At 35.6% G+C, this 19,946-nt stretch overlaps 1 protein-coding gene and 1 long non-coding RNA gene across 2 annotated transcripts in view; both read left to right on the top strand.

The window, feature by feature from the left end:
- The window catches only part of LOC139142158 (biotin--protein ligase-like), a 635,662-nt gene that overhangs the window by 115,793 nt on the left and 499,923 nt on the right, over nucleotides 1-19,946 (top strand). The window lies entirely within an intron of this gene.
- On the top strand, nucleotides 11,588-17,972 carry LOC139142156 (uncharacterized). The gene is made up of 2 exons (XR_011554311.1): nucleotides 11,588-11,826; nucleotides 14,683-17,972. It is a non-coding gene; the product is annotated as an uncharacterized lncRNA (long non-coding RNA).

Below are 19,946 nucleotides of genomic sequence, written 5' to 3'. Positions count from 1 at the left end.
ACTGAAACAGCTTGTAAGTTTGCTGGACATGTATTTACTGGTATATGTATTGCAGGTTTTGCCTTGGATTGTTGGTTGGTTTGCCATCCAATTCACAACTCTAGGCAAAACATTAAGCTAGTGTACTGCAGCAAAAATGTGTATATATCAATTTAATAACAACTACCAATGTGGTATAACACTGTTTGAAAATTCAAAAAATGCCAATCCTTTATTTAAACAATATTCGTTTCCTTATCTTCATACAGAGTTCTTATTTAAAGGGATACAGTAATCGGAATTGCGCTCAAAGGTCATATAAGACGATATGACCATTTAAATACTGTATCCAAGATACAATGGTGATTATTGAAAATTAAAACATGCCTGTCATAATTTACATTATGTAATTTAAATGTTGCAGCTATGACGATGAGATGCATCTAGATACGTGCACGAAATACATTGTTGTAAACAAGAAACTCGTGCAGGAGCATCTCTGATGACTGTTTCCCTTGAATGAACTCCTCATTAGGTCTACATTATTCCGTGCGATTCCCACATTCTTGTAGCTTAGCTGCAGTACCGTATAGCTCTTAACTGTTTCCCTTGAATGAACTCCTCATTAGGTCTGCAATATTCTATGCAGTTCCCACATTCTTGTAGCTGTACTGTAGCTCAAGGTGTATTTTAGTTGGGTATTTGAGTTTGCCGTCTGACCAAAATACCCTGGCAAAACATGATTCTACAGTACTGTAGTTAACATTCTTGAAGCCCCAGGGAGCTCAAAAGTAAATAAAGGACTCAAGGCTATACTGGCTTCTGAATGCCCTACGTGTTGGCTTTGTTGTGCTGATCATGCAATTACAGCTGTATTGCAATTAAAGTTACCGGCTCTTAAATGCTGCTGTAGTTTATAATATTTATTTCATTTAGTAAACTTGAGATCACATCACATAAGTGTAAAGCCATAAATCAAAGGGTATATGCTAAAAAAAAGTGTGATACATCATGAGATAGTTGGCTAACTCTCTGAACTGTGTGAACTAATTTTCATTGCACTGCATGTGCTGTTTATGCTCGTTATTTCACAATGTACATAATCATCATAAGCGACAGATTTCTGGTAATTACTTTAAAGCATGTTTCTTTTATGACTGATTGGAATGGATGCTAAAGGAAATGGTGGTTTGTTAAATACACACATTTCATCAAGTCATTTGTATTTCACAGGTTGCTTTACAGTTACAGAAGACACAAGGATAATTATCAAGGTTATTCAAGAGGAAACACTGAATGTCACATTCAAGATAATTACACGTAGTACAATCGTTTCACTGGTGAATCCATAACTGCGAGAATGGTAAACGTTGAAAGGAAATATTGCTATTTGCATGTGGTCTGTATTCTTATGATCCTTGCAGTAACCAAGTTGATCATACCAGCAGCAGCAAGTGTGTACAGATATTGCAAGGCCAAACCTGGTAATCAATATGGAGACTTTGACTGTTCAAATATGAAATTGAAGGAAATACCGACTTTTCTACCTCCTTCGGCTGTCGCCCTTAACCTCAGTAATAACTGGATACAAAAAACATACAGCAAATCCTTTCTCCACCTTCCACATTTAAAGACTCTTACTCTTAGTGAAAACAAGATTCAGTACATTTCTGAGAAGAGTTTCTTGCATCTTGAGAATCTTGAAGAGTTGGATCTGTCCCATAATGACATCAAGTCAATACCCTCTGATACTTTTATGAACCTTAAACAATTGAAAATTTTAAAGATGTCCACATCTGAAAGGCTTGGTTTAGAAATGCGCTCGTTTGCAGGTTTGTCAAAGTTGATGTCCTTAGAAATAAACAATGTTGGCTTCAGAGATTTCATGAGCCCCTCAGGATACTTAGAAAATGTATCAGTGTCTGATTATGCGCTGTTTAGAAATTTGTCCAGCCTTAAGAATCTGAGAATGCGGATACCACGTCTGAACTGTCCTGTGGAAAGTAGGTACACGTATCCATCAAACTTGGTGTATTTAGACTTATCAAATAGCTATTTGCCAAACCTTTGTGATTTCTCAAATGTAGCTGTACTAAATGCTGAACGAGATAAAAGGCCCTACGTCTTAACCTTTCACACAGTAATATTCAATATTTTCATTCAAATACATTTCATGGATTCCAAAATGTTGCCTTGCTAAACCTTTCCAGCAACTCTATCGAGAAGTTGGAATCATATTTCAGTATACATTTGAACAAACTCAAATACTTGGATATCTCAAGAAATAGATTACAGTACATCAATTCTACTGCATTTACAGAGTTTTCAAACCTATTGCAGCTAAACTTGGAAAGGAATTCTATTCAAAGCATAGCACCTCACACATTTAAATCACTTTTAGATCTTCTTTATTTGGATCTTTCAAATAATAGAATTGAATCTCTAAGCTTATCAGGGCTTGTAAAGTTAGAGCACTTGGACCTATCTGAGAATGCAATTATGAACATAGCTTCATTACAGGGATTATTAGGGCTTTCAAAATTGAAGTATTTGGAATTATCTGGCAATGCAATTATCAAATTTAGTGCAGATTTATTGCAAGGATTGTCAAACCTGCAATACCTCAACTTGTCTCACACTCAAATCAATGAGATTGCTCCTCACACTTTCATTGACCTTCAAAACTTGGTTAACTTTGATCTGTCAATTGAATACTTATCTTTGACCTATTACAAGTATAATCGAACGGATATTGAATCATGTGATTTTATGGATTTGAAATCGCTTGAATTATTTGACCATTTTTACCCCAATAGAAGTTTAGAAGACTGTGTTTCTAGGGTTGACAGTGACTATAGTATGTGGTTGAGTCAATTTATTGGTTCAAGACCTGTCCAAGATGTATCAATACAAAGAAGGGTGATGATGACTGCTAATGATGGCGAAATTCATACATATTACTTTTTGAAACTATATAAAGCATCATATACAGCAGACTCTGCATTTGATACGCCTTGGATCAACGCAAAGCATCACATATGTTGGCTAAAAAGTGACCAGAAAGTGGAGATCAACTCTGTAATTTTGTCAGTGCCGCATGATACAATGCCACAATGTGAAGACAAGGAGAGGCACCTCAGATTCTCAGCACTGCACTACAGAGGTTTCCATGAAACCGTGTACGATGTGTTTTCATGTTTTATAGACTTGAAATCTCTTTATTTAAACAACAGTGTGCCTCAATTATCATGGCTAGAGAATGATGCATTTTTAAGTCTTCATAGCCTTGAGATACTTGATCTCAGCAACAATAAGTTAACGTTCATTGAGATGAAGACATTATGTGTCTTGGATAATTTAAAAGAATTGAATTTAGCAGGAAATTTGCTACGGTTTTTAGATATAATTGTTTTCCTTGCTTACCGCCCCTGCAGATACTTGATTTGAGGGATAATCCATTCTCTGACAAGTATTATTCAGGCAAGGCGAAAGAATGCTACCATCGAGGAAGCAGTATAGATTCCATACGTGTTTTAAACGTAATGTGCATCTCTGTTGAGACAGCACATGAGAGTCATTTTGACCTTGACTCTTTACAAGTTTTAAAGTTAACTGACAATCATAACATCATATCCTTTCAGAAATGTAATACAACAAATTTAGTTGTACTTGACTTGTCAAACACATCTGTTCAATTGACTATGGAGTACATTTTTTCCATCAATGACTCACATGACTGCTCGTATCATTGAATCACCTGATCCAGTTATATTAGTAGTACCATCATTAACACATCTTGATATTTCTCACTCAAGTCTCAGTATGAATAAACATAACATCTACTTTTTAGAAACAGAGAATTTGATTAATGTTGATCTTAGCTTCACAGCTTTCCATAACATTGACTGTAACAGTCAAGCGCATGTATTTTTTGAAAACTTTACAAGTCTCGAGTATTTGAATATTTCACATTCTGGTGTAATGACTTTGTGTGATTTTTACTTTAAAAAGTTACCAATGCTGACATCTTTGGATGCTTCAAATAATGAGATTTCATCAATAAGTGGACATTTGTTTGATCACAACAAACATCTGACATTAATGACCTCAGTAATAACGCCATTTTAAGTTGGAGCTGTCTACCTTCAACAAACTGACAAATCTTGTCAAACTTTATTTTGAAAACAACCCATTGGATTGTACATATTTATCAGAAATGCAAGACTTTATGAAAGGTAGTACAAATATATCTTTTACCAAGGATGGCTCTTTCCCCTGGCAAACATACCAGTGTGCAATGCCACAGAATCTCAGAGGAAATCCTTTCCTGATGGTAGACTTGACTGACTTGACATATTTAGTCACAATGGCTAGAATCCTCATGCTCGTTGGTGCTTCGTTTGTTTGTTGGCGAAAAAGGTGGCATATTCAATTCTATGCATACAAGAGAATATTAAAACTTAGGCAACGTTACCAACTTAACTATGCAAGAAGAGGAAGACAGAATTTCAAATATGATACGTACGTGTCTTACAGCAGCAAAGATAAAGATTGGGTTGAGGAAAAGCTAATACCAGGTTTAGAAGAAGGGGAACCATCTGTTAAACTTTGTATCCATGATAGAGATTTTGAACTCGGGAAACAAATAATTGACAACATTGCAGATGAAATGGAAGCTAGTCGAAAATTTTTTTCGTTGTTTCACAGGAATTTGCGAAAAGTACATGGTGTGACTTGGAAATGCAGCGTGCTTTCCATATGTTATTAGATTTAGATTTAAGTAATGATTTTGATGGTTTGATATTGTTTCTAATATTGAAACAAGTTCCTGAAAACGAAATGTCAGATGTGTTAAAGTTCTTTGTGAACACCAATACTACCTTGACTGGCCAAGTGAGGTCAGAAAGAATGGAGAGGAACAGTCATTCAGGAAATTGAAAAATGCACTGCTGAAGAAAGAGAAATTGGAATAGGATATATAAGCTATGCTGTTGTACTGTTATTAATAGTTTAAAATACATGTCGCTAAAAGAAAGATAAGAAAGGACCAATCATACACAAGAGTAACAAAGCAGGAAACAGTACAATAAGAAAGTTGATTAAAAAAATTAGAAATTTAATCAACCCTACAGAGAAAATTTAGTAGCAATTATGATTTCACCATGAATATCACTTATAATATACTCACGGTGGTTTTATTTTCAATACTTTTCAATAATTGTTATAATTATAAATGACGTCTCAAATGCTTTCCTGCAATCCATAACTGATAAATCCAATCGCCAAAATCCCAATGTCTTCTACCCTCAAACTGGGATAGTAGGTGAAAGCTTCAATGGACTTTGGGGCGGATTTATTCTTAGCTTTGAACCAGGGAAAACTCGAAAGTTTGCTTTTTTCAGTACTATCCATTGTAAAAAGTCCGGAAATGCTGTAATATTTGTAATGGTAAAGTATGATATAGGTAACCAGTATGCAGAATGCAAAGTTGTACGTTTATATGTTTTTTGTGGTCTGTATATTTTTCATTTTGTTTTAATGCATCACTTTTGATATTTCACATTTTATTTTTTGCCAGTATGCACTTTATTATGTTATTATTTATTATGTTCTAAGTACTCTATTGTCTGTAGACTTTTGTTTGTTTGTGAACTTTAGCCGAATCTTAACAAATTGATAAATGCATTTTAAAATGACACTTTCACAATTTAGCAAATCAGAAGTATCTCTTCGGAATACTTACAACATTGTTCATTCAGATAGTAAAAGCAGTCTGCTAAAAACAGCAATTAAATTGATTTTTTCAGCATGTTATACTCATAGTTTATTATAAAAGTATGTGTTTAGTCTTTGAGTTTTTTATAGTTACAGATTACAGACAGAGTACACATTTACTGGTGTATCATTTACGAACTGCAATCGAATACGATATATGCATTGTCCACTCTTATAGCGCTGTTGAAATACTGCTCAGAGTTACTATTAAGAACTCCCTTTCAAATAGTAAGTATAAAACGTGCCAGATTTAAAGCTTTTTAAGATTTCGGCGACAATATAGAAAAACATAAAAAGTGTACATTATAAGTAAGCTGATTTTGTGTTCTTGTGAAACACAAAGTGCAAGTAAAATTTGTTCAGATTTTCACAATTCTCACAAAGCCAGGTACTCTGGACAATGTTCATTAGAAATGACAAGTTAATAAGTTAATTTCAATGTTAAAGTAGATTCATGTCACTTCATAGTGCGAAACATAATTAATTGCTTAACAATATCAAGGAAATTTCCTCCATGAATCAAAATTTTAGTGGTCAAGAAAAAATGTTTCATATCTTCCAGTGGGAAAATAAATATTGTTTGGTGAAAGTAAAAACGTTTTGGATGCATTCTTTGTGGCTTACATACATGTAAATATTTTGGTGACACATAACTTTTTAATGACCAACCTGTTTGTTGTTTCTTTAAAATAATTACTGAAATTTACTAGTTTGGTACAAAGTGTTATAATCAAACAGTGCATTGAGACTACATTGTCAATGAATGATATAAACAGTTTATTTGTGATTTCAAAGTTAACAAACGGATTATATCCGAAGCTCTACCACTCCCTTGGTTGTGTCTTATTATTAGAGAGTGGTAGGGCTGTGAGTCCGTAGCAATAAGTTCCACCTGAGAAGTTACTGAGGCATTGCAGCAAGAACAATTACATTTCCGTTTGCCGGATCGAACGTCAAATGTTGTGTTGTGTTCATCAAAGTCATACCTTGTGTGTTTTCTAAATGATGGAGTTCGTTCTAATATATAAGCTGATGGCATAACAAGCATTACAGCATTAATACAGAGCAAGCTCTGGTCTAACGAGGGCTTGGCTGTGCATGCAGCCGTCCTTTTCCAAGGATCCCACACAGCATATGAATATTCACATGTTGTTTAAGGAATCTATACAAAGTCAGATTGTGGCAGGGCTACGGATTCGTAGCAAGTGTCAATATAACTGTGGGTCCATAGCTGTGATGTTTTCGGACGGGATTTCTGCCTTTTACGGGCTGGTTTTGACTTTTGCGTTTTTAACCACGCGTGGCGGGGTCAGGGGAAAACACCATACCTATAGACCCACAGCTAGTGTCTATATTGCGTGTCCATTGTACTTGTAATCCCTGAATTTTTTTCTGGGTCACAGGGACCATCCACCGTGTATACGACCCACAGGCGTTCTGTTGACTGGGCAGTTTGTTATGCTACGTTCCGACGTTCTGTTCCGTAGTCTTAGGTGATATGGCTACGGAACAGAACGTCGGAACGTAGCATAAGCTTAACCTACACTTTTTCAAACTACCTTAAGTCAACAGAACGCCTGTGATACCACCACACGCGACTGTGCACTATCTCACCTCCGCTTCACATGGGTGACTATAATTTGGGACCTCCACTCCGTTTTTGGAGTATGGACAGTATGGACGAAGGCCAAAGGCTGAGTCAAGGTCATACACCGAGATAACTAAGCAAAACCGAGTGCATTTTGTTTTCACCTCAGTGTCAAGTGTTACTTTTGGTCATTGTCTGAAGATCTTGACGGCTGTTCAAATTGCTACCTACATTCTTAGTAAAGAGATTCTCCTTAGACTGACCAAAGAACTGCGAAACCCAAGTCTGGCTTACCAGACGTTCACTTTCTAAAGGTCTATTATTCAGACCACAGTTGTAAACAAGCTTATTGTCTTCTGAAATTGCATTTATGCAAGGATATTATGGAAGCGAGGAATATTTATTCGAATAGACGAACAAACGGCTTCAATGAGCTTTTCCGTCTTTGAAGCTGGGTATACCTTCTGGCTGTTAATTGTATGTGTATTGTTGTCACTATTCAGGTATGTATTGCACTTGACAGAACATTCATTTGTAATTATGCATATTACATGGAAAGGAGGTGAAAATTTTGTTTGTGTGACTGTGGTTTCAAAACATTCTGTGGAAAATAAGTTATGTAAACATAAGCACTCGTGATATTTCTAACATTTCAATTGTTATTATTACATTCCTATGGTTCTTTCACACTTATGATATTTCTGATATTTCTATTCTTATTATTGTATCCCTAAGGTCCATTCATTCAATGCGATTTTAAATAATAAGACCGTTTTCAGCTTCTGTTTGCGAACGCTCTATTAACTCATTACCTTAAAGCTATAGGTAGTCACGTGTCATGAGGTATATCGAAGGACGGAGCAAGTGCCATTGTGCGGCATAGTTATTTTGCTAGGAGAATACGATAGCTGTGCTATTGCAAAAATATTCCTTGATGGACTAATTGCCATAATCGGCATGGTAAATCTGCTCAAGAAGCATTAAAGGAGGAAAAATATCCATTAGAAAATACACTATTGCCGTGCTATTAGCCTCAAGTAAGTTGATGCATGGGTGTTTGTACCCATCAAGCCCAAAAGTAAAAAAATGATCAGTTATCTTTAAAAACCACGCGATTTGATTGATATTTGGCCTAATTATTGGAATTATTAAATTCTTTAAATTAATGTCTGCCTAAATCTTGACGAGTTGAGTCACGTGACCAAATCTGATATTTTCCCGCCAAAATTTATGTCTTTATTAATTTTAATATTCCAACCGTAACCCGTTAAATTTTCTTGATTTTCTCTGCACTTTTGGAAACAACATCTATCATATTCTTTCAAAAATACATGGCACTCATGAAACTCTATCTATACTTCTTTCTGATATTCAAAATATTCATGTAAAACGTCAAAAATATTGTATTTGTTGTTTTTTGTGAAGAAATGTTATTCAAAATTCAATAATTTTGCATCTGCCACTAGTTCTAACACAAGTTCCTATCCCATTTTACATTAATTGGTCATAATATTTTAAATATTTTGATGTTTAACGGTTGGAATTTCAGTTATTTGCAATATACAATTTTGGCGGGAAAATAGTAGATTATGGTCATGTGATCTGACTTAGGTAATATATTATGATAAATTTCAACTTAATCAAATGCAAAACATATTTTTGGCAATTTTCACAATTTTCTGACCAGGTCTGATTAAAAAGTTGTTCAAACTGATTTTACATGTATGTAAGCCTATGCCCATGCATTAACATACCTGAGGCGGAGAGATGAAGAGACGAGGGAAGAAAGACAAAACACAAAACAAGTAAAAGGAAAGAAAGGAGATAAGTGAAAGCAAACTACACAAGAGAGATAGATTCACGGAAATTAATCAACAAAATATCTTCGATATCGCCGTTGAATCGCATGCTGTCATTTAACTCCGCTTGTACAAAAGTACAAAATTCTTCAAATTTTTCAAAAAAGAATAAAGAAGAAAGGACGAAAAGATAATTTCACGTTCGACAGATGGTATTTTCAAAATTAGGTTCAAGAAGACAGTGTTTTAGAAACTGATTCGGCACAAGTTTTGACCTTTTGTTTAAAGACACACATTTGGAATACAAGCAAACTAATTCGCTCAAAGGCATCTACCTCAGAACCAAAATCTGGCGATCACAAAGAATAACGGTAATGGCACTCAGAGCGCTCAAACGCCAAGACTGGCCACTCTCAATCCAGTTTCAACGGAGCGTTGACTAGAAATATTAGCTAACGTATTCTTAGTGAAACATAATTGTTCAAAATGCTCTTGTTAAGGAGCTAGGACAAATATGAATCCTTCCCTAAGAAATTCATAATCGGAGCATTCATCAAAACAAAGAATAAATAACTTCTTCGACACTGGCGGCCATGGCATGCAATTGGTGGTAACAATAATAGTAATGGTTACAGTAATAGCAAGATGTAATGGAAATCGTAAAATAGTGAAAATTCCACTTATATATATATGACACGTAGCTTTGTGGATACGGAAACTGCGAGGTTACAATAGCTCAACTTTTAACTTACCGCATCGCTTTTTCGCAGTTGTTGCCTAAGAAGTATACAGCAATTCATTCAAGTTCCAGACCCACACCACAAATAAATTATGACAATATTGAACAGTTGAGTATGAGAATTGGTTGCAATACAAAAAGATCATGTAGGTAGCACGTGGATTCCCCCCATGAGACGAATACCTTTCTTGGTGGATTTTAATTGATTGAACGAGGAATGCCACGCCGTTTATCCTGTACTGGTATTTAGCGCCACTATTGTTTCGGTGACAGTCTATCAAGTGAAATTGCACGGGATTCATTGCGTCCAAGGACCTAACATTGCATGTAGTGTTGGAATTTGAAAACGAATCAATACTAGTAAGACAGAATTATAGAAACATGACAATTTTTTAGATGCTTACATTTTTTCATTTTTCCAGTGGTCCTGTGGCATATTAAGGTAGTATGCGCCTCGAAAGTAAAAGTCTTTATATCAGTGTCCTCAAACTTTCCGAAATGAAACTTTCAACAACTCTCTTATCAAATCAAGGATAAAAATCAAGAGTCATCGTGCAAAGTTTGCTACGAGAGTTACTAACAACTGACTTACAATTTTCCATTTTTTTAAAAACTAAGACAGCAAAAATTTTCCTTACCCAAGAGCTTTAAAGTGGGATCCCGAAAGTCGCTGACCAGGAAAGAATTCCATCATCGGGGCGCATTGTACCCCGGCTTATCTGGAAGATTTTACTCTCTGTTATGCACCGGTTTTAGCATTGGTGTCAAGACAGGTATCCCTGCCCTTGGATATCTGGACACTTCCCACCAACCAGTTGAGACTAGGGTTACATCAGGTGTCCTTTGCATAATTGTCCAGAAAATGTCCTCTACCCTTAGCATTTACTGGTCCAGTGGACCTAGATGGAAAATCAACAGACCATAGAAGCTTTTCATGCCCACGATTTGAAGACCTGGATTCACTGAGCATCGGTAGGCAAAGCTTCTCTGGGCAATCTACTCCAAAATGAAACTATAATAGCAAAGAGTATATCCGCTGCCTCCAAATTCTGGATTGAACATTTCAGACAAGGTTTGCCCAACCCATACTTCATAGTATGTCATAAAAGAGCTAATTTAGAAGTTACCATGACAAATGCTTACAGTATGAGTTTCCCCACAACTGTATTAACTCCGCAAATAGTGAACAATCTACTATTTCTTGTTTTTTCCCCAACCGAAAGAAAACCTCTGTTTCAATTGAAGGACAAACTTACGTGAATACCTGTATGTGTGTCACAAAACCTATTGAAAAGATAAAATACAAGGTAGTTCCCATGCAGGTTCTACAAAGGGTGACCTTGCCTGTTTAGATCAGTTGTGACATATCGAAGGCTTACATTTGATATTTTCATAGGATTACAATACTCAACAAATGACTGTTAATAAGTATTAATGAGCTTATGAATATTAATGATGATCATTACTATTAATGAAGACGCCATCTTGTTACATGTTACATGGAGCCACTACCCAGAATACTGATACTTAAGCCGTCTCGGTAAATAAAGACCACACTTAATTTGCATTTCAATAATGGTATTACACTCCACACCTAGTGCCACTTTCTTTCGTGGCTGTTTGCAGGAATACACACATTGTCTTCATAGAGATTTGCCCTGAGGTTGACCTGGGTCTATAAATAAGACGGGGAAAAACCAAGCCAGCATTACAAAGGCCTTTACTTAATGTACTTTAACTGTAACTTGATACGCGGTTGTCAACAACATAGTGTGCAGAATTCTTTTTTTAGCAAGACAATATTGAGGAAAAAGATTAATTCTGCTGTGACATCCGGCAAAAAATTGTGAACACAGTCTTCATAGAAGCATTACAACATCAAGGGAACCTTATACCTTCTGGCTGTTCAGTGTGTGAGCGCATTGTCATCACCGTATACAGTTAAGGTATGTATGAAACTTGAACGAGCATTTCTTATGCCTATCAAATTGGAACAAGACGAAATGCTAAATGCTGGTTTTTGCATTATGAAGAATGTAAATGAGATCAGAATTTGGTAAAGATAAAATATAATTCATCCTTATCACAATCATATGAATAGTGCTTGCAAAATTGCTAGACATGTACATTCAGGTACATGCATGTGTATTGTTGCCTTGCTGTAGGTCAGTAGCTAAAGGTTTTGCCAAGAGTTGTGAGTTGGATTTGTCGTAAAAACCCAATATATATATATATTATATATATATATATATATATATATATATATATATATATATATATATAATATATATATATATATATATATATATAAACAATTAATATACAGCAAAGAAATAACATCATCAAAATCTCCTAGGTGTTCATCAGTTATTTACCAAGGCGACTGTTTCGGCGATTTGAAAACAATACAGTCAACTGCCTTGGCTTCCCAAGCAGTACTGATCAGGTACCACCACACCTTAAGTTATTCTGAGTCTGATGTTATATATGATGTCTTTCGGTGTTCACATTGAATTTTTCAAAAAGTTGAGGATGTCTTGACATAGCTTCATGAAACTGTCTGATAATTTTAGGTTGTTGTCCTCCTTGAGACAACATCCTGTTGTACAGGCTGGCAACTCTTGGAAGAAAATCTGCTATTAGAAGTGTTGCGCGAGCAATGCGAAGATATTCTGACTATACAGTGCCATAAAAATATTACGAAGGGATGTTATTTTCGCGATCTGGCATTCGCACTATAGAAAACTTGAAATCATCGCGCTTGTCAAAGAGTTTATAGACGAATATTCCATCTACTATAGATATGTCCAATTAGAGAAATGTAGCATGTTGTCCATTATGTTCACACTTCAACGTGAGCTCTGCAGGATACATTTGCACGTATGATCTACAAAACTCTCCACCATCATTTAGAAGACATATGTCATCGATGAATCGTGCGCATCCATGAAATTTCCGAGCACGAGCTATATCGGTATGAATGAGTTTTGACATGAATCTATACTCATGCCTGTATAGATATAAATTTGCGCAAAATGGTGCTGGATCAATACCCATAGGAATGCCTGTGTTTTGTAAAAGGAGAATGTTGCCTATCTGGAAATAGCTTTCAACTATAAGATGTTCTAATGCAGACTTTAGTGATGCCTGAGAAAAACAAAGGCTTTGTTTCTCTTTGCGGCAAAATGCCTTAGAAGAAGAGAAATCAATATATCGTTTAGTTCCACCCTAAAATACAAAGTGAACTACATTATACAATTCTTTCAGTAGATCCTTATGTTCAATTTTGGTGTATAGTGTACTGAAATCAAATGTTGAGATGCATTTCGCCTTTTTCCTAGTGTTGATGACGTTCAACTTTTCAATTACTGAAAAAGATTTTTCACAACCCAGAAAGTTATGATGTTGCTGTAAAATTTACTTTTTAGATGGAATCTGTGTACTTGTTCAAAATTAATTTAAAGACACTAGAAACCGCTTTACTGAGTGGTTTAGTGCTGCAAGTGCTTGCTATAATAAAGCGAGCTCCGGATGGGTTCTTATGCATCTTGGGCATCCAGTACATTAGTGGTAGTTTTTGTTCTTTCTCTGATACTTTAAGTCCAAATCTGTCACATACTGCAATGTTGTTCGTGATAACAGATGTCACATCTTTTGTTGATATTGTGTATGTGTCTGACCCTCCGTCATGATACCCACTTCAGTAAGGAGACGCAGAATGATTTGCACACAAATGCAATATTGTTTGCAGTTTTATCTATTGGTACTACAACATATTTACGGTGTAGGTTTTCGAGACAGGCGACTGCCGTAGGGTCTTTAAGTACTGGAGATGTTTTCCTTGGTTTTTTACGTTTCTTCAATTTTTGAACATTTGCATTTACCGCATCCATCACCTTACTTTTCCATTCATCGAAAGTTGTGATGTCAACATCATATTTGGCGGCCATGGATGGAATGAAGTCCTTGAGAGATGACTCAATAAACCTAACACACTGAGAATAGTTGACTGTCCTTGGCTCCCTAAAATTAGGTCCCTTGGATAACAATTTCCTTAACCTGGCATTTTCAACAATCCTGAGATCCCCTGTTACAATATGTCTGTGATTCGGATCACAGAACTGAGAATGCTGACAGTCACAACTTTCAGTGTCAGATAGGCATTCGTCTTCTGAGATGTTTATACTTTCAACTGTTTGTTTGTAGTTGAAGATGTTATTACGAATAGGTTTAACTAGTCTGTATGTCACTCGAGGTCCATCATCATCCTCTTACATTAGGTCTACAATATTGTATGGGATTCACACATAATGAAGCCAGATGTTATAAAATAAGTGAAGGACTCCACGCCGTGCGCTGGCTTGATATTCTCTTGTTGTGTTGGCTTTGTTTCGAGGACCCTACAAATATTGCAGCTACTAGCTCTTCCTGCAGAGTCTAGCCAAGTAGTTTATGATTATTCCTTCATTTTGTAAACTTGAGACCACGTCATATACGTTTATAAAACACAGGGCATGCTGGAACAAAAAGAAAAATATCTGTATGAACTAATTTTCACTACGCAAGCATGTGCTGATTATGCCCATTATTTAACGACGTAATAGACTGTTGTTTAAAAGGGAACTCACTCAAGGAAATTAACCCGAATGGCATTACTTAAACCGTCATAAGTATTGGGTTCCTGGTATTTTCAGTATATTAAACCATATTTCTTTCAAAAACTGATTGGAATGGATATAAAAGGAAAATGTAGCTTGTTAAAATACATGTACCGGTATATTTCATTAAGTCTTACTTCACAGGTTGCCGTACGTGGACAGAAGACACACAAGCATTATCAAGGCAAGGCGAAAACTGCATGCCAGTGTCGAAGATAACTGCATGTAGTAGAAGCTTCGAATCTTTCGACTGGTGAATCCGTAACTCCAAGGATGGTAACTTACATTGGTAGAAAATATTGCCATTTGCGTGTGGTCTGTATTCTTGCGATCCTTGCAGTAACCAAGTTTATCACACCAGCAGCAGCAAGTGTGTACAGATATTGCAAGGCGAAACCTGGTAATCAATATGGAGACTTTGACTGTTCAAATATGAAATTGACTGAAATACCAACATTTCTACCTCCTTCCACCGTTGCTCTTGACCTAAGTGATAACTGGATACAAAACCCTTACAGCAAATACTTTCTCCACCTTCCACATTTAAAGACACTCAATCTTACCAAAACGATATTCTGTATATCTCTTACAAGAGTTTCTTAAGTCTTGAAAATCTTGAAGAGTTGGATCTGTCCCATAATGACTTCAATTCGATACCTTCAGGTACTTTCATAAAACTAAAACAATTGAAAAATTTAAAGATATCCACATCAGATATTCTGCCAAGAAAACAGCTTGTTTTAGAAACTCACTCATTTGCTGGTTTGTCTAACTTGATAAACTTAGATTTAGACAATTACAATATAAAGAACAAAGTTTGTCAAGCTTCAGAGATTTAGCATACTTAGAAAATGTATCATTATCTGGTCATACAATATTTAGAGCGTTAACCAGTCTGAAGACTCTGAAAATGCAGATAACACTGAATGTCCTGTAGAAAGTAAGTACATATATCCACCAACCTAACATATTTAGACTTATCAAATAGCTATTTGCCAAGCCTTTGTGATTTCTCAACTATAGTTGTGCTTGATACTGAACAGAATGTCAAGCCCTTCATCTTGATCTTTCACAAAGTAGTATTCGTCATCTTCACCAAAATGCATTTCATGGATTCCAAAACTTGGTCTCTCTAAACCTCTCTGGTAATGTCATCGAAAAGTTGGAATCATATTTCAGTAATTGCTTGAACAAGCTTGAATACTTGGATATTTCGCGAAATAAACTTCAGTACATCAGTTCAACTGCATTTACAAAGCTTTCAAACCTATTGCAGCTAAACTTGGAAAGGAATTCTATAAAAGCACAGCACCTCACACATTTAGTGCATTTTCAGACCTTGTTTACTTAGATCTTTCAAATAATAGAGTTAAGTCTCTGAACTTATCAGGGCTTGTCAAAGTACAGCACTTGGACCTATCTAGAAATGCATTTGTGAACATGGGTTCAGAGACATTAAAAGGATTATCTGAGCTTAAAAATTGAAGTACTGGGATCTATCTGGCAATGCAATCGTCAACATGGGTTCAGACACATTGCAAGGATTGTTTAGCCTGCAATACCTCAACTTGTCTGAGACTCAAATCAGTAAGATTGCTCCTCACACTTTCAGTGACCTTCATAAGTTGGTTAGCTTTGATCTGTCAATTGAACACATAGATATGACTAATTACCAGTACCATCAATCCGATAATGAATCATCTTACAGTTCAATAGATTTGAAATTGCTTGCACTATTTAACCACTATTACCCAATTAAAAGTTTAGAAGACTGTGTTTCTAGGGTTGACAGTGACTATAGCAAATGGTTGAGTCAATTTATTGGTTCAAGACCTGTCAAAGATGTATCAATACAAGGAGGGTGATGATGACTGCTAATGATGGCGAAATTCATACATATTACTTTTTGAAACTATATAAAGCATTATCTACGACAGGAATTGGTATTATAGAGTATGATACGCCTTGGATAGAAGCAAAGCATCACACATGTTGGCTAAAAGTGACCGGCAAGTAGCAATCCACTCTGTAATATTTACCATGCCCTATCGTACAATGCCGCAATGTGAAGACAAGGAGAGGCACCTCAGATTCTCAGCACTGCACTACAGAGGTTTCCATGAAACCGTGTACGATGTGTTTTCATGTTTTATAGACTTGAAATCTCTTTATTTAAACAACAGTGTGCCTCAGTTATCCCGGCTAGAGAGTGATGCATTTTCAAGTCTTCATAGCCTTGAGATACTTGATCTCAGCAACAACCATTTTACCGACATAGACATGACAACATTTTGTGTCTTGGACAATTTAAAATACCTTAATTTAGCAGCAAATTCTCTAACTTCCGTAAACAATGGGTGTCCTCCTTGCTCACTGCCCCTGCAGATACTCGATTTGAGGGATAATCCAATCTCTTATGAGTATTATTCAGGCAAGGCTAAAGAATGTTACCATCGAGGAAGCAGTATAGATTCAATACTGGTTATACACGCAAGTTGCATCTCTTTTCGGGAACACATGAACATACGAGTTATTTTGACCTTGACTCTTTGCAAGTTTTAAAGTTGACTGACAATCGTCACACCATATCCTTTGAGAAATGTAATACAACAAATTTAGTTGTACTTGTCAAATACATCTGTAACGTTTCGGTATGGAGTATATTCTTTTCCTTCCATGACTTACTTGACTGCTCAAATAATTAAATCTTTCCTACTCCTTTCGATCAAACGAAATTAATAGTAACATCTTAACTTATCTTGATGTTTCTCACTCAAGTCTCATAATGAATGAACATAACATTTACTTTTTAGAAACAGAGAATTTGATTTATGTTGATCTTAGCTTCACTTCTTTTAAACATTATCAGTGCAAGAAACATGAACGTGTATTTTTTGAAAACTTTACAAGCCTTGAGTATTTGAATATTTCACATTCTGGTGTAATGACTTTGTGTGATTTTTACTTTAAAAAGTTACCAATGCTGACATCTTTGGATGCTTCAAATAATGACATTTCATCAATAAGTAGGCATTTGTTTGATCACAACAAACATCTGACATTAATTGACCTAAGTTACAATGTCATCTTTAGATTGGAGCCACCTTCAGCAAACTGACAAACATTGTCAAACTTTATTTTGAAAAAACCCGTTGGATTGTACTTATTTATCAGAAATGCAAGACTTTATGAAAGGAAGGACAGATATATCTTTTACCAGGGATGGCAATGATGATACTAGTACTCTTTTGTTTGTGATATTGGAAGATGTTCCACAGAAAGAAATGTCAGATTTGTTAAAGTTCTACATTAACACAAGTACTTACCTTGACTGGCCAAATGAGGTCAGGAAGAATGGAGAGGAACGCTCATTTAGAAAATTAAAAAAAGCGCTGTTAAAGAAAAATGAATAAAAACTATGTATGTATATGTTATGTAAAGTTTTGGAGCCCAATCAGTTTTTGTTTGTTTGTTTGATTTTTTGTGGTTTGTTTTTATTTGCATTTTTCTGATAAGATGGTTTGAAAGCAAATACACTTCATGTAAAAATGCATAAAAATCATGACCATACAATGTCTTTCAAACTTTGGTAACGATTGATGATGCTATTTGTAAATACCAACAAATGTAAATATTGCAACTTCGTTTTTGGCCTTGTGACTTAACACACCGGACTTTTATGACTTCCAATTCTGTATTGTTTCATGTCCTTTTTGTTACAGTCAATTATGTTCATGACTACCTATTCATCAAAATCTGATGACAATTTATACAATAGGGATCTTTTTCAGTTTTCATGTGCCTTGTTTTAGAATCCACTGTATTCATGTCTGTCTTTTGTAACAAAACTCATACAAGGTCATTCACATTAACCATAACATTTATCTATTTTTAGTTACATTAAGTAATTTCGACAATATTTTAAACTTTATTTCTGGGTAGTTGTTTTGTATCATTTTGTCAGTATTGTCTGTGTTTTAACCTTGTATCTGTATGTTTACTGACAGTTTTAAATCTACACTATAGAAGTTAGTATAAATAAATAAGTAGATAATAAATAAATAAACACGACTTGAACAAGCCCTGCAGAGAGAAATTTTCATTTATTTTATAATGATGATTACCCACACACAGACAAAAGTATTAACAGGGTTATGCTGTACTGCCGCCTTTTAAATATAAGTAACCCCAACATCAAAATCTCCCAAGTCCGCTTCCCACAACAAGGGATAAAGTACTTTGAGGAAGTACTGTTGTCTTTGGAGTATCTTCACAGCTTGATGCTCTGGTAGACTTATTTACTAGAATATTGCTACTAGCATAGCAAAAACCCATATATGGCCATAGCATTATAGGTTCATCATGTACAAAATTTGGCAGCCAATGGGAAATCCAGCAAGATGTGAGAGCTAGAGCTTTTACTGTAGAGACAAAATAATGAATATGTAATACACTATCGGGCAAAACAATTCTCAAAAATTTCAGTCTTGAAATAAGATACAGCCATTTTCAAACAATGCCCTCTGTGAATATGAATATAGTGGCTGACATGAATATCAGTGTCTGATTGGTTTATATGTGATGAATTTACAGAGACAAATATATGAAACACGATCGGAACTAATTTGGGAGATTTGAATCTTTATATTTTTTATATTTCTTAAAAAGTGTTGGGTGCCCTACAGATAAATGTTGCAACATTACGAACTACTCATAAAAGCAAATACATTGCTTAAAGAGAAAAAGAGAAAAGTAGATGAGTTTACATGTGCACTTTAAACCGATATTAGGGACTGGTCATTTTCTTCGGCTGCGGGGTAGGGGGATTCATGGAGGGTCACCCTGTTTTTGACTTTGGTGATAGGGGGTCACCATGTTTTTGAAATGCCCAATGGGGGGGGGGGTCAGTGTGGTTTTGAATTTCGACACCAGCCCATACTTGCCAAAAATGCATCATGCCAGCCACAAATTTAATCATTCAGTTGAATTTTTCGACACGCCCTTTGGGCGCATAACTTTAATTATAATAAAACATATTTTCAGAGCGCCTTCCGAGCATGAACTTGTAATGTATAAAACATCTATATCAGACATATCTGAATATTTGATATTTTCAGTGCTAAATTTCAAGCTCGTTAGCTCATTGGATCAAGGATAGTATGGAAGAAAATAAAGATATATTCATTGTCAAAGATTATTGAGAGAGTCAACTGGTGCGCTTGTGAAATGCGGAGTGCTATTATAATTTTGATTAGATTCACAAGGCAAGCTTGCATTTTATAACTCCGGACAGTGGTTCTTGAAAACGACATGTTTTACCTGTTGCCATAGTCACAAAAGACTTCAATAAGGACACTCATACTGTCAGTCGAATAGATTAATCATGCACAATGTACCTTACTGCAATC

The sequence above is a fragment of the Ptychodera flava genome, chromosome 10 (genome assembly GCF_041260155.1).
Source record: "Ptychodera flava strain L36383 chromosome 10, AS_Pfla_20210202, whole genome shotgun sequence".
In the NCBI taxonomy this organism is placed as follows: Eukaryota; Metazoa; Hemichordata; class Enteropneusta; family Ptychoderidae; genus Ptychodera; species Ptychodera flava.
Note: the sequence above shows the minus strand (reverse complement) of the source record. Positions and strands in the feature narration are given on the sequence as shown.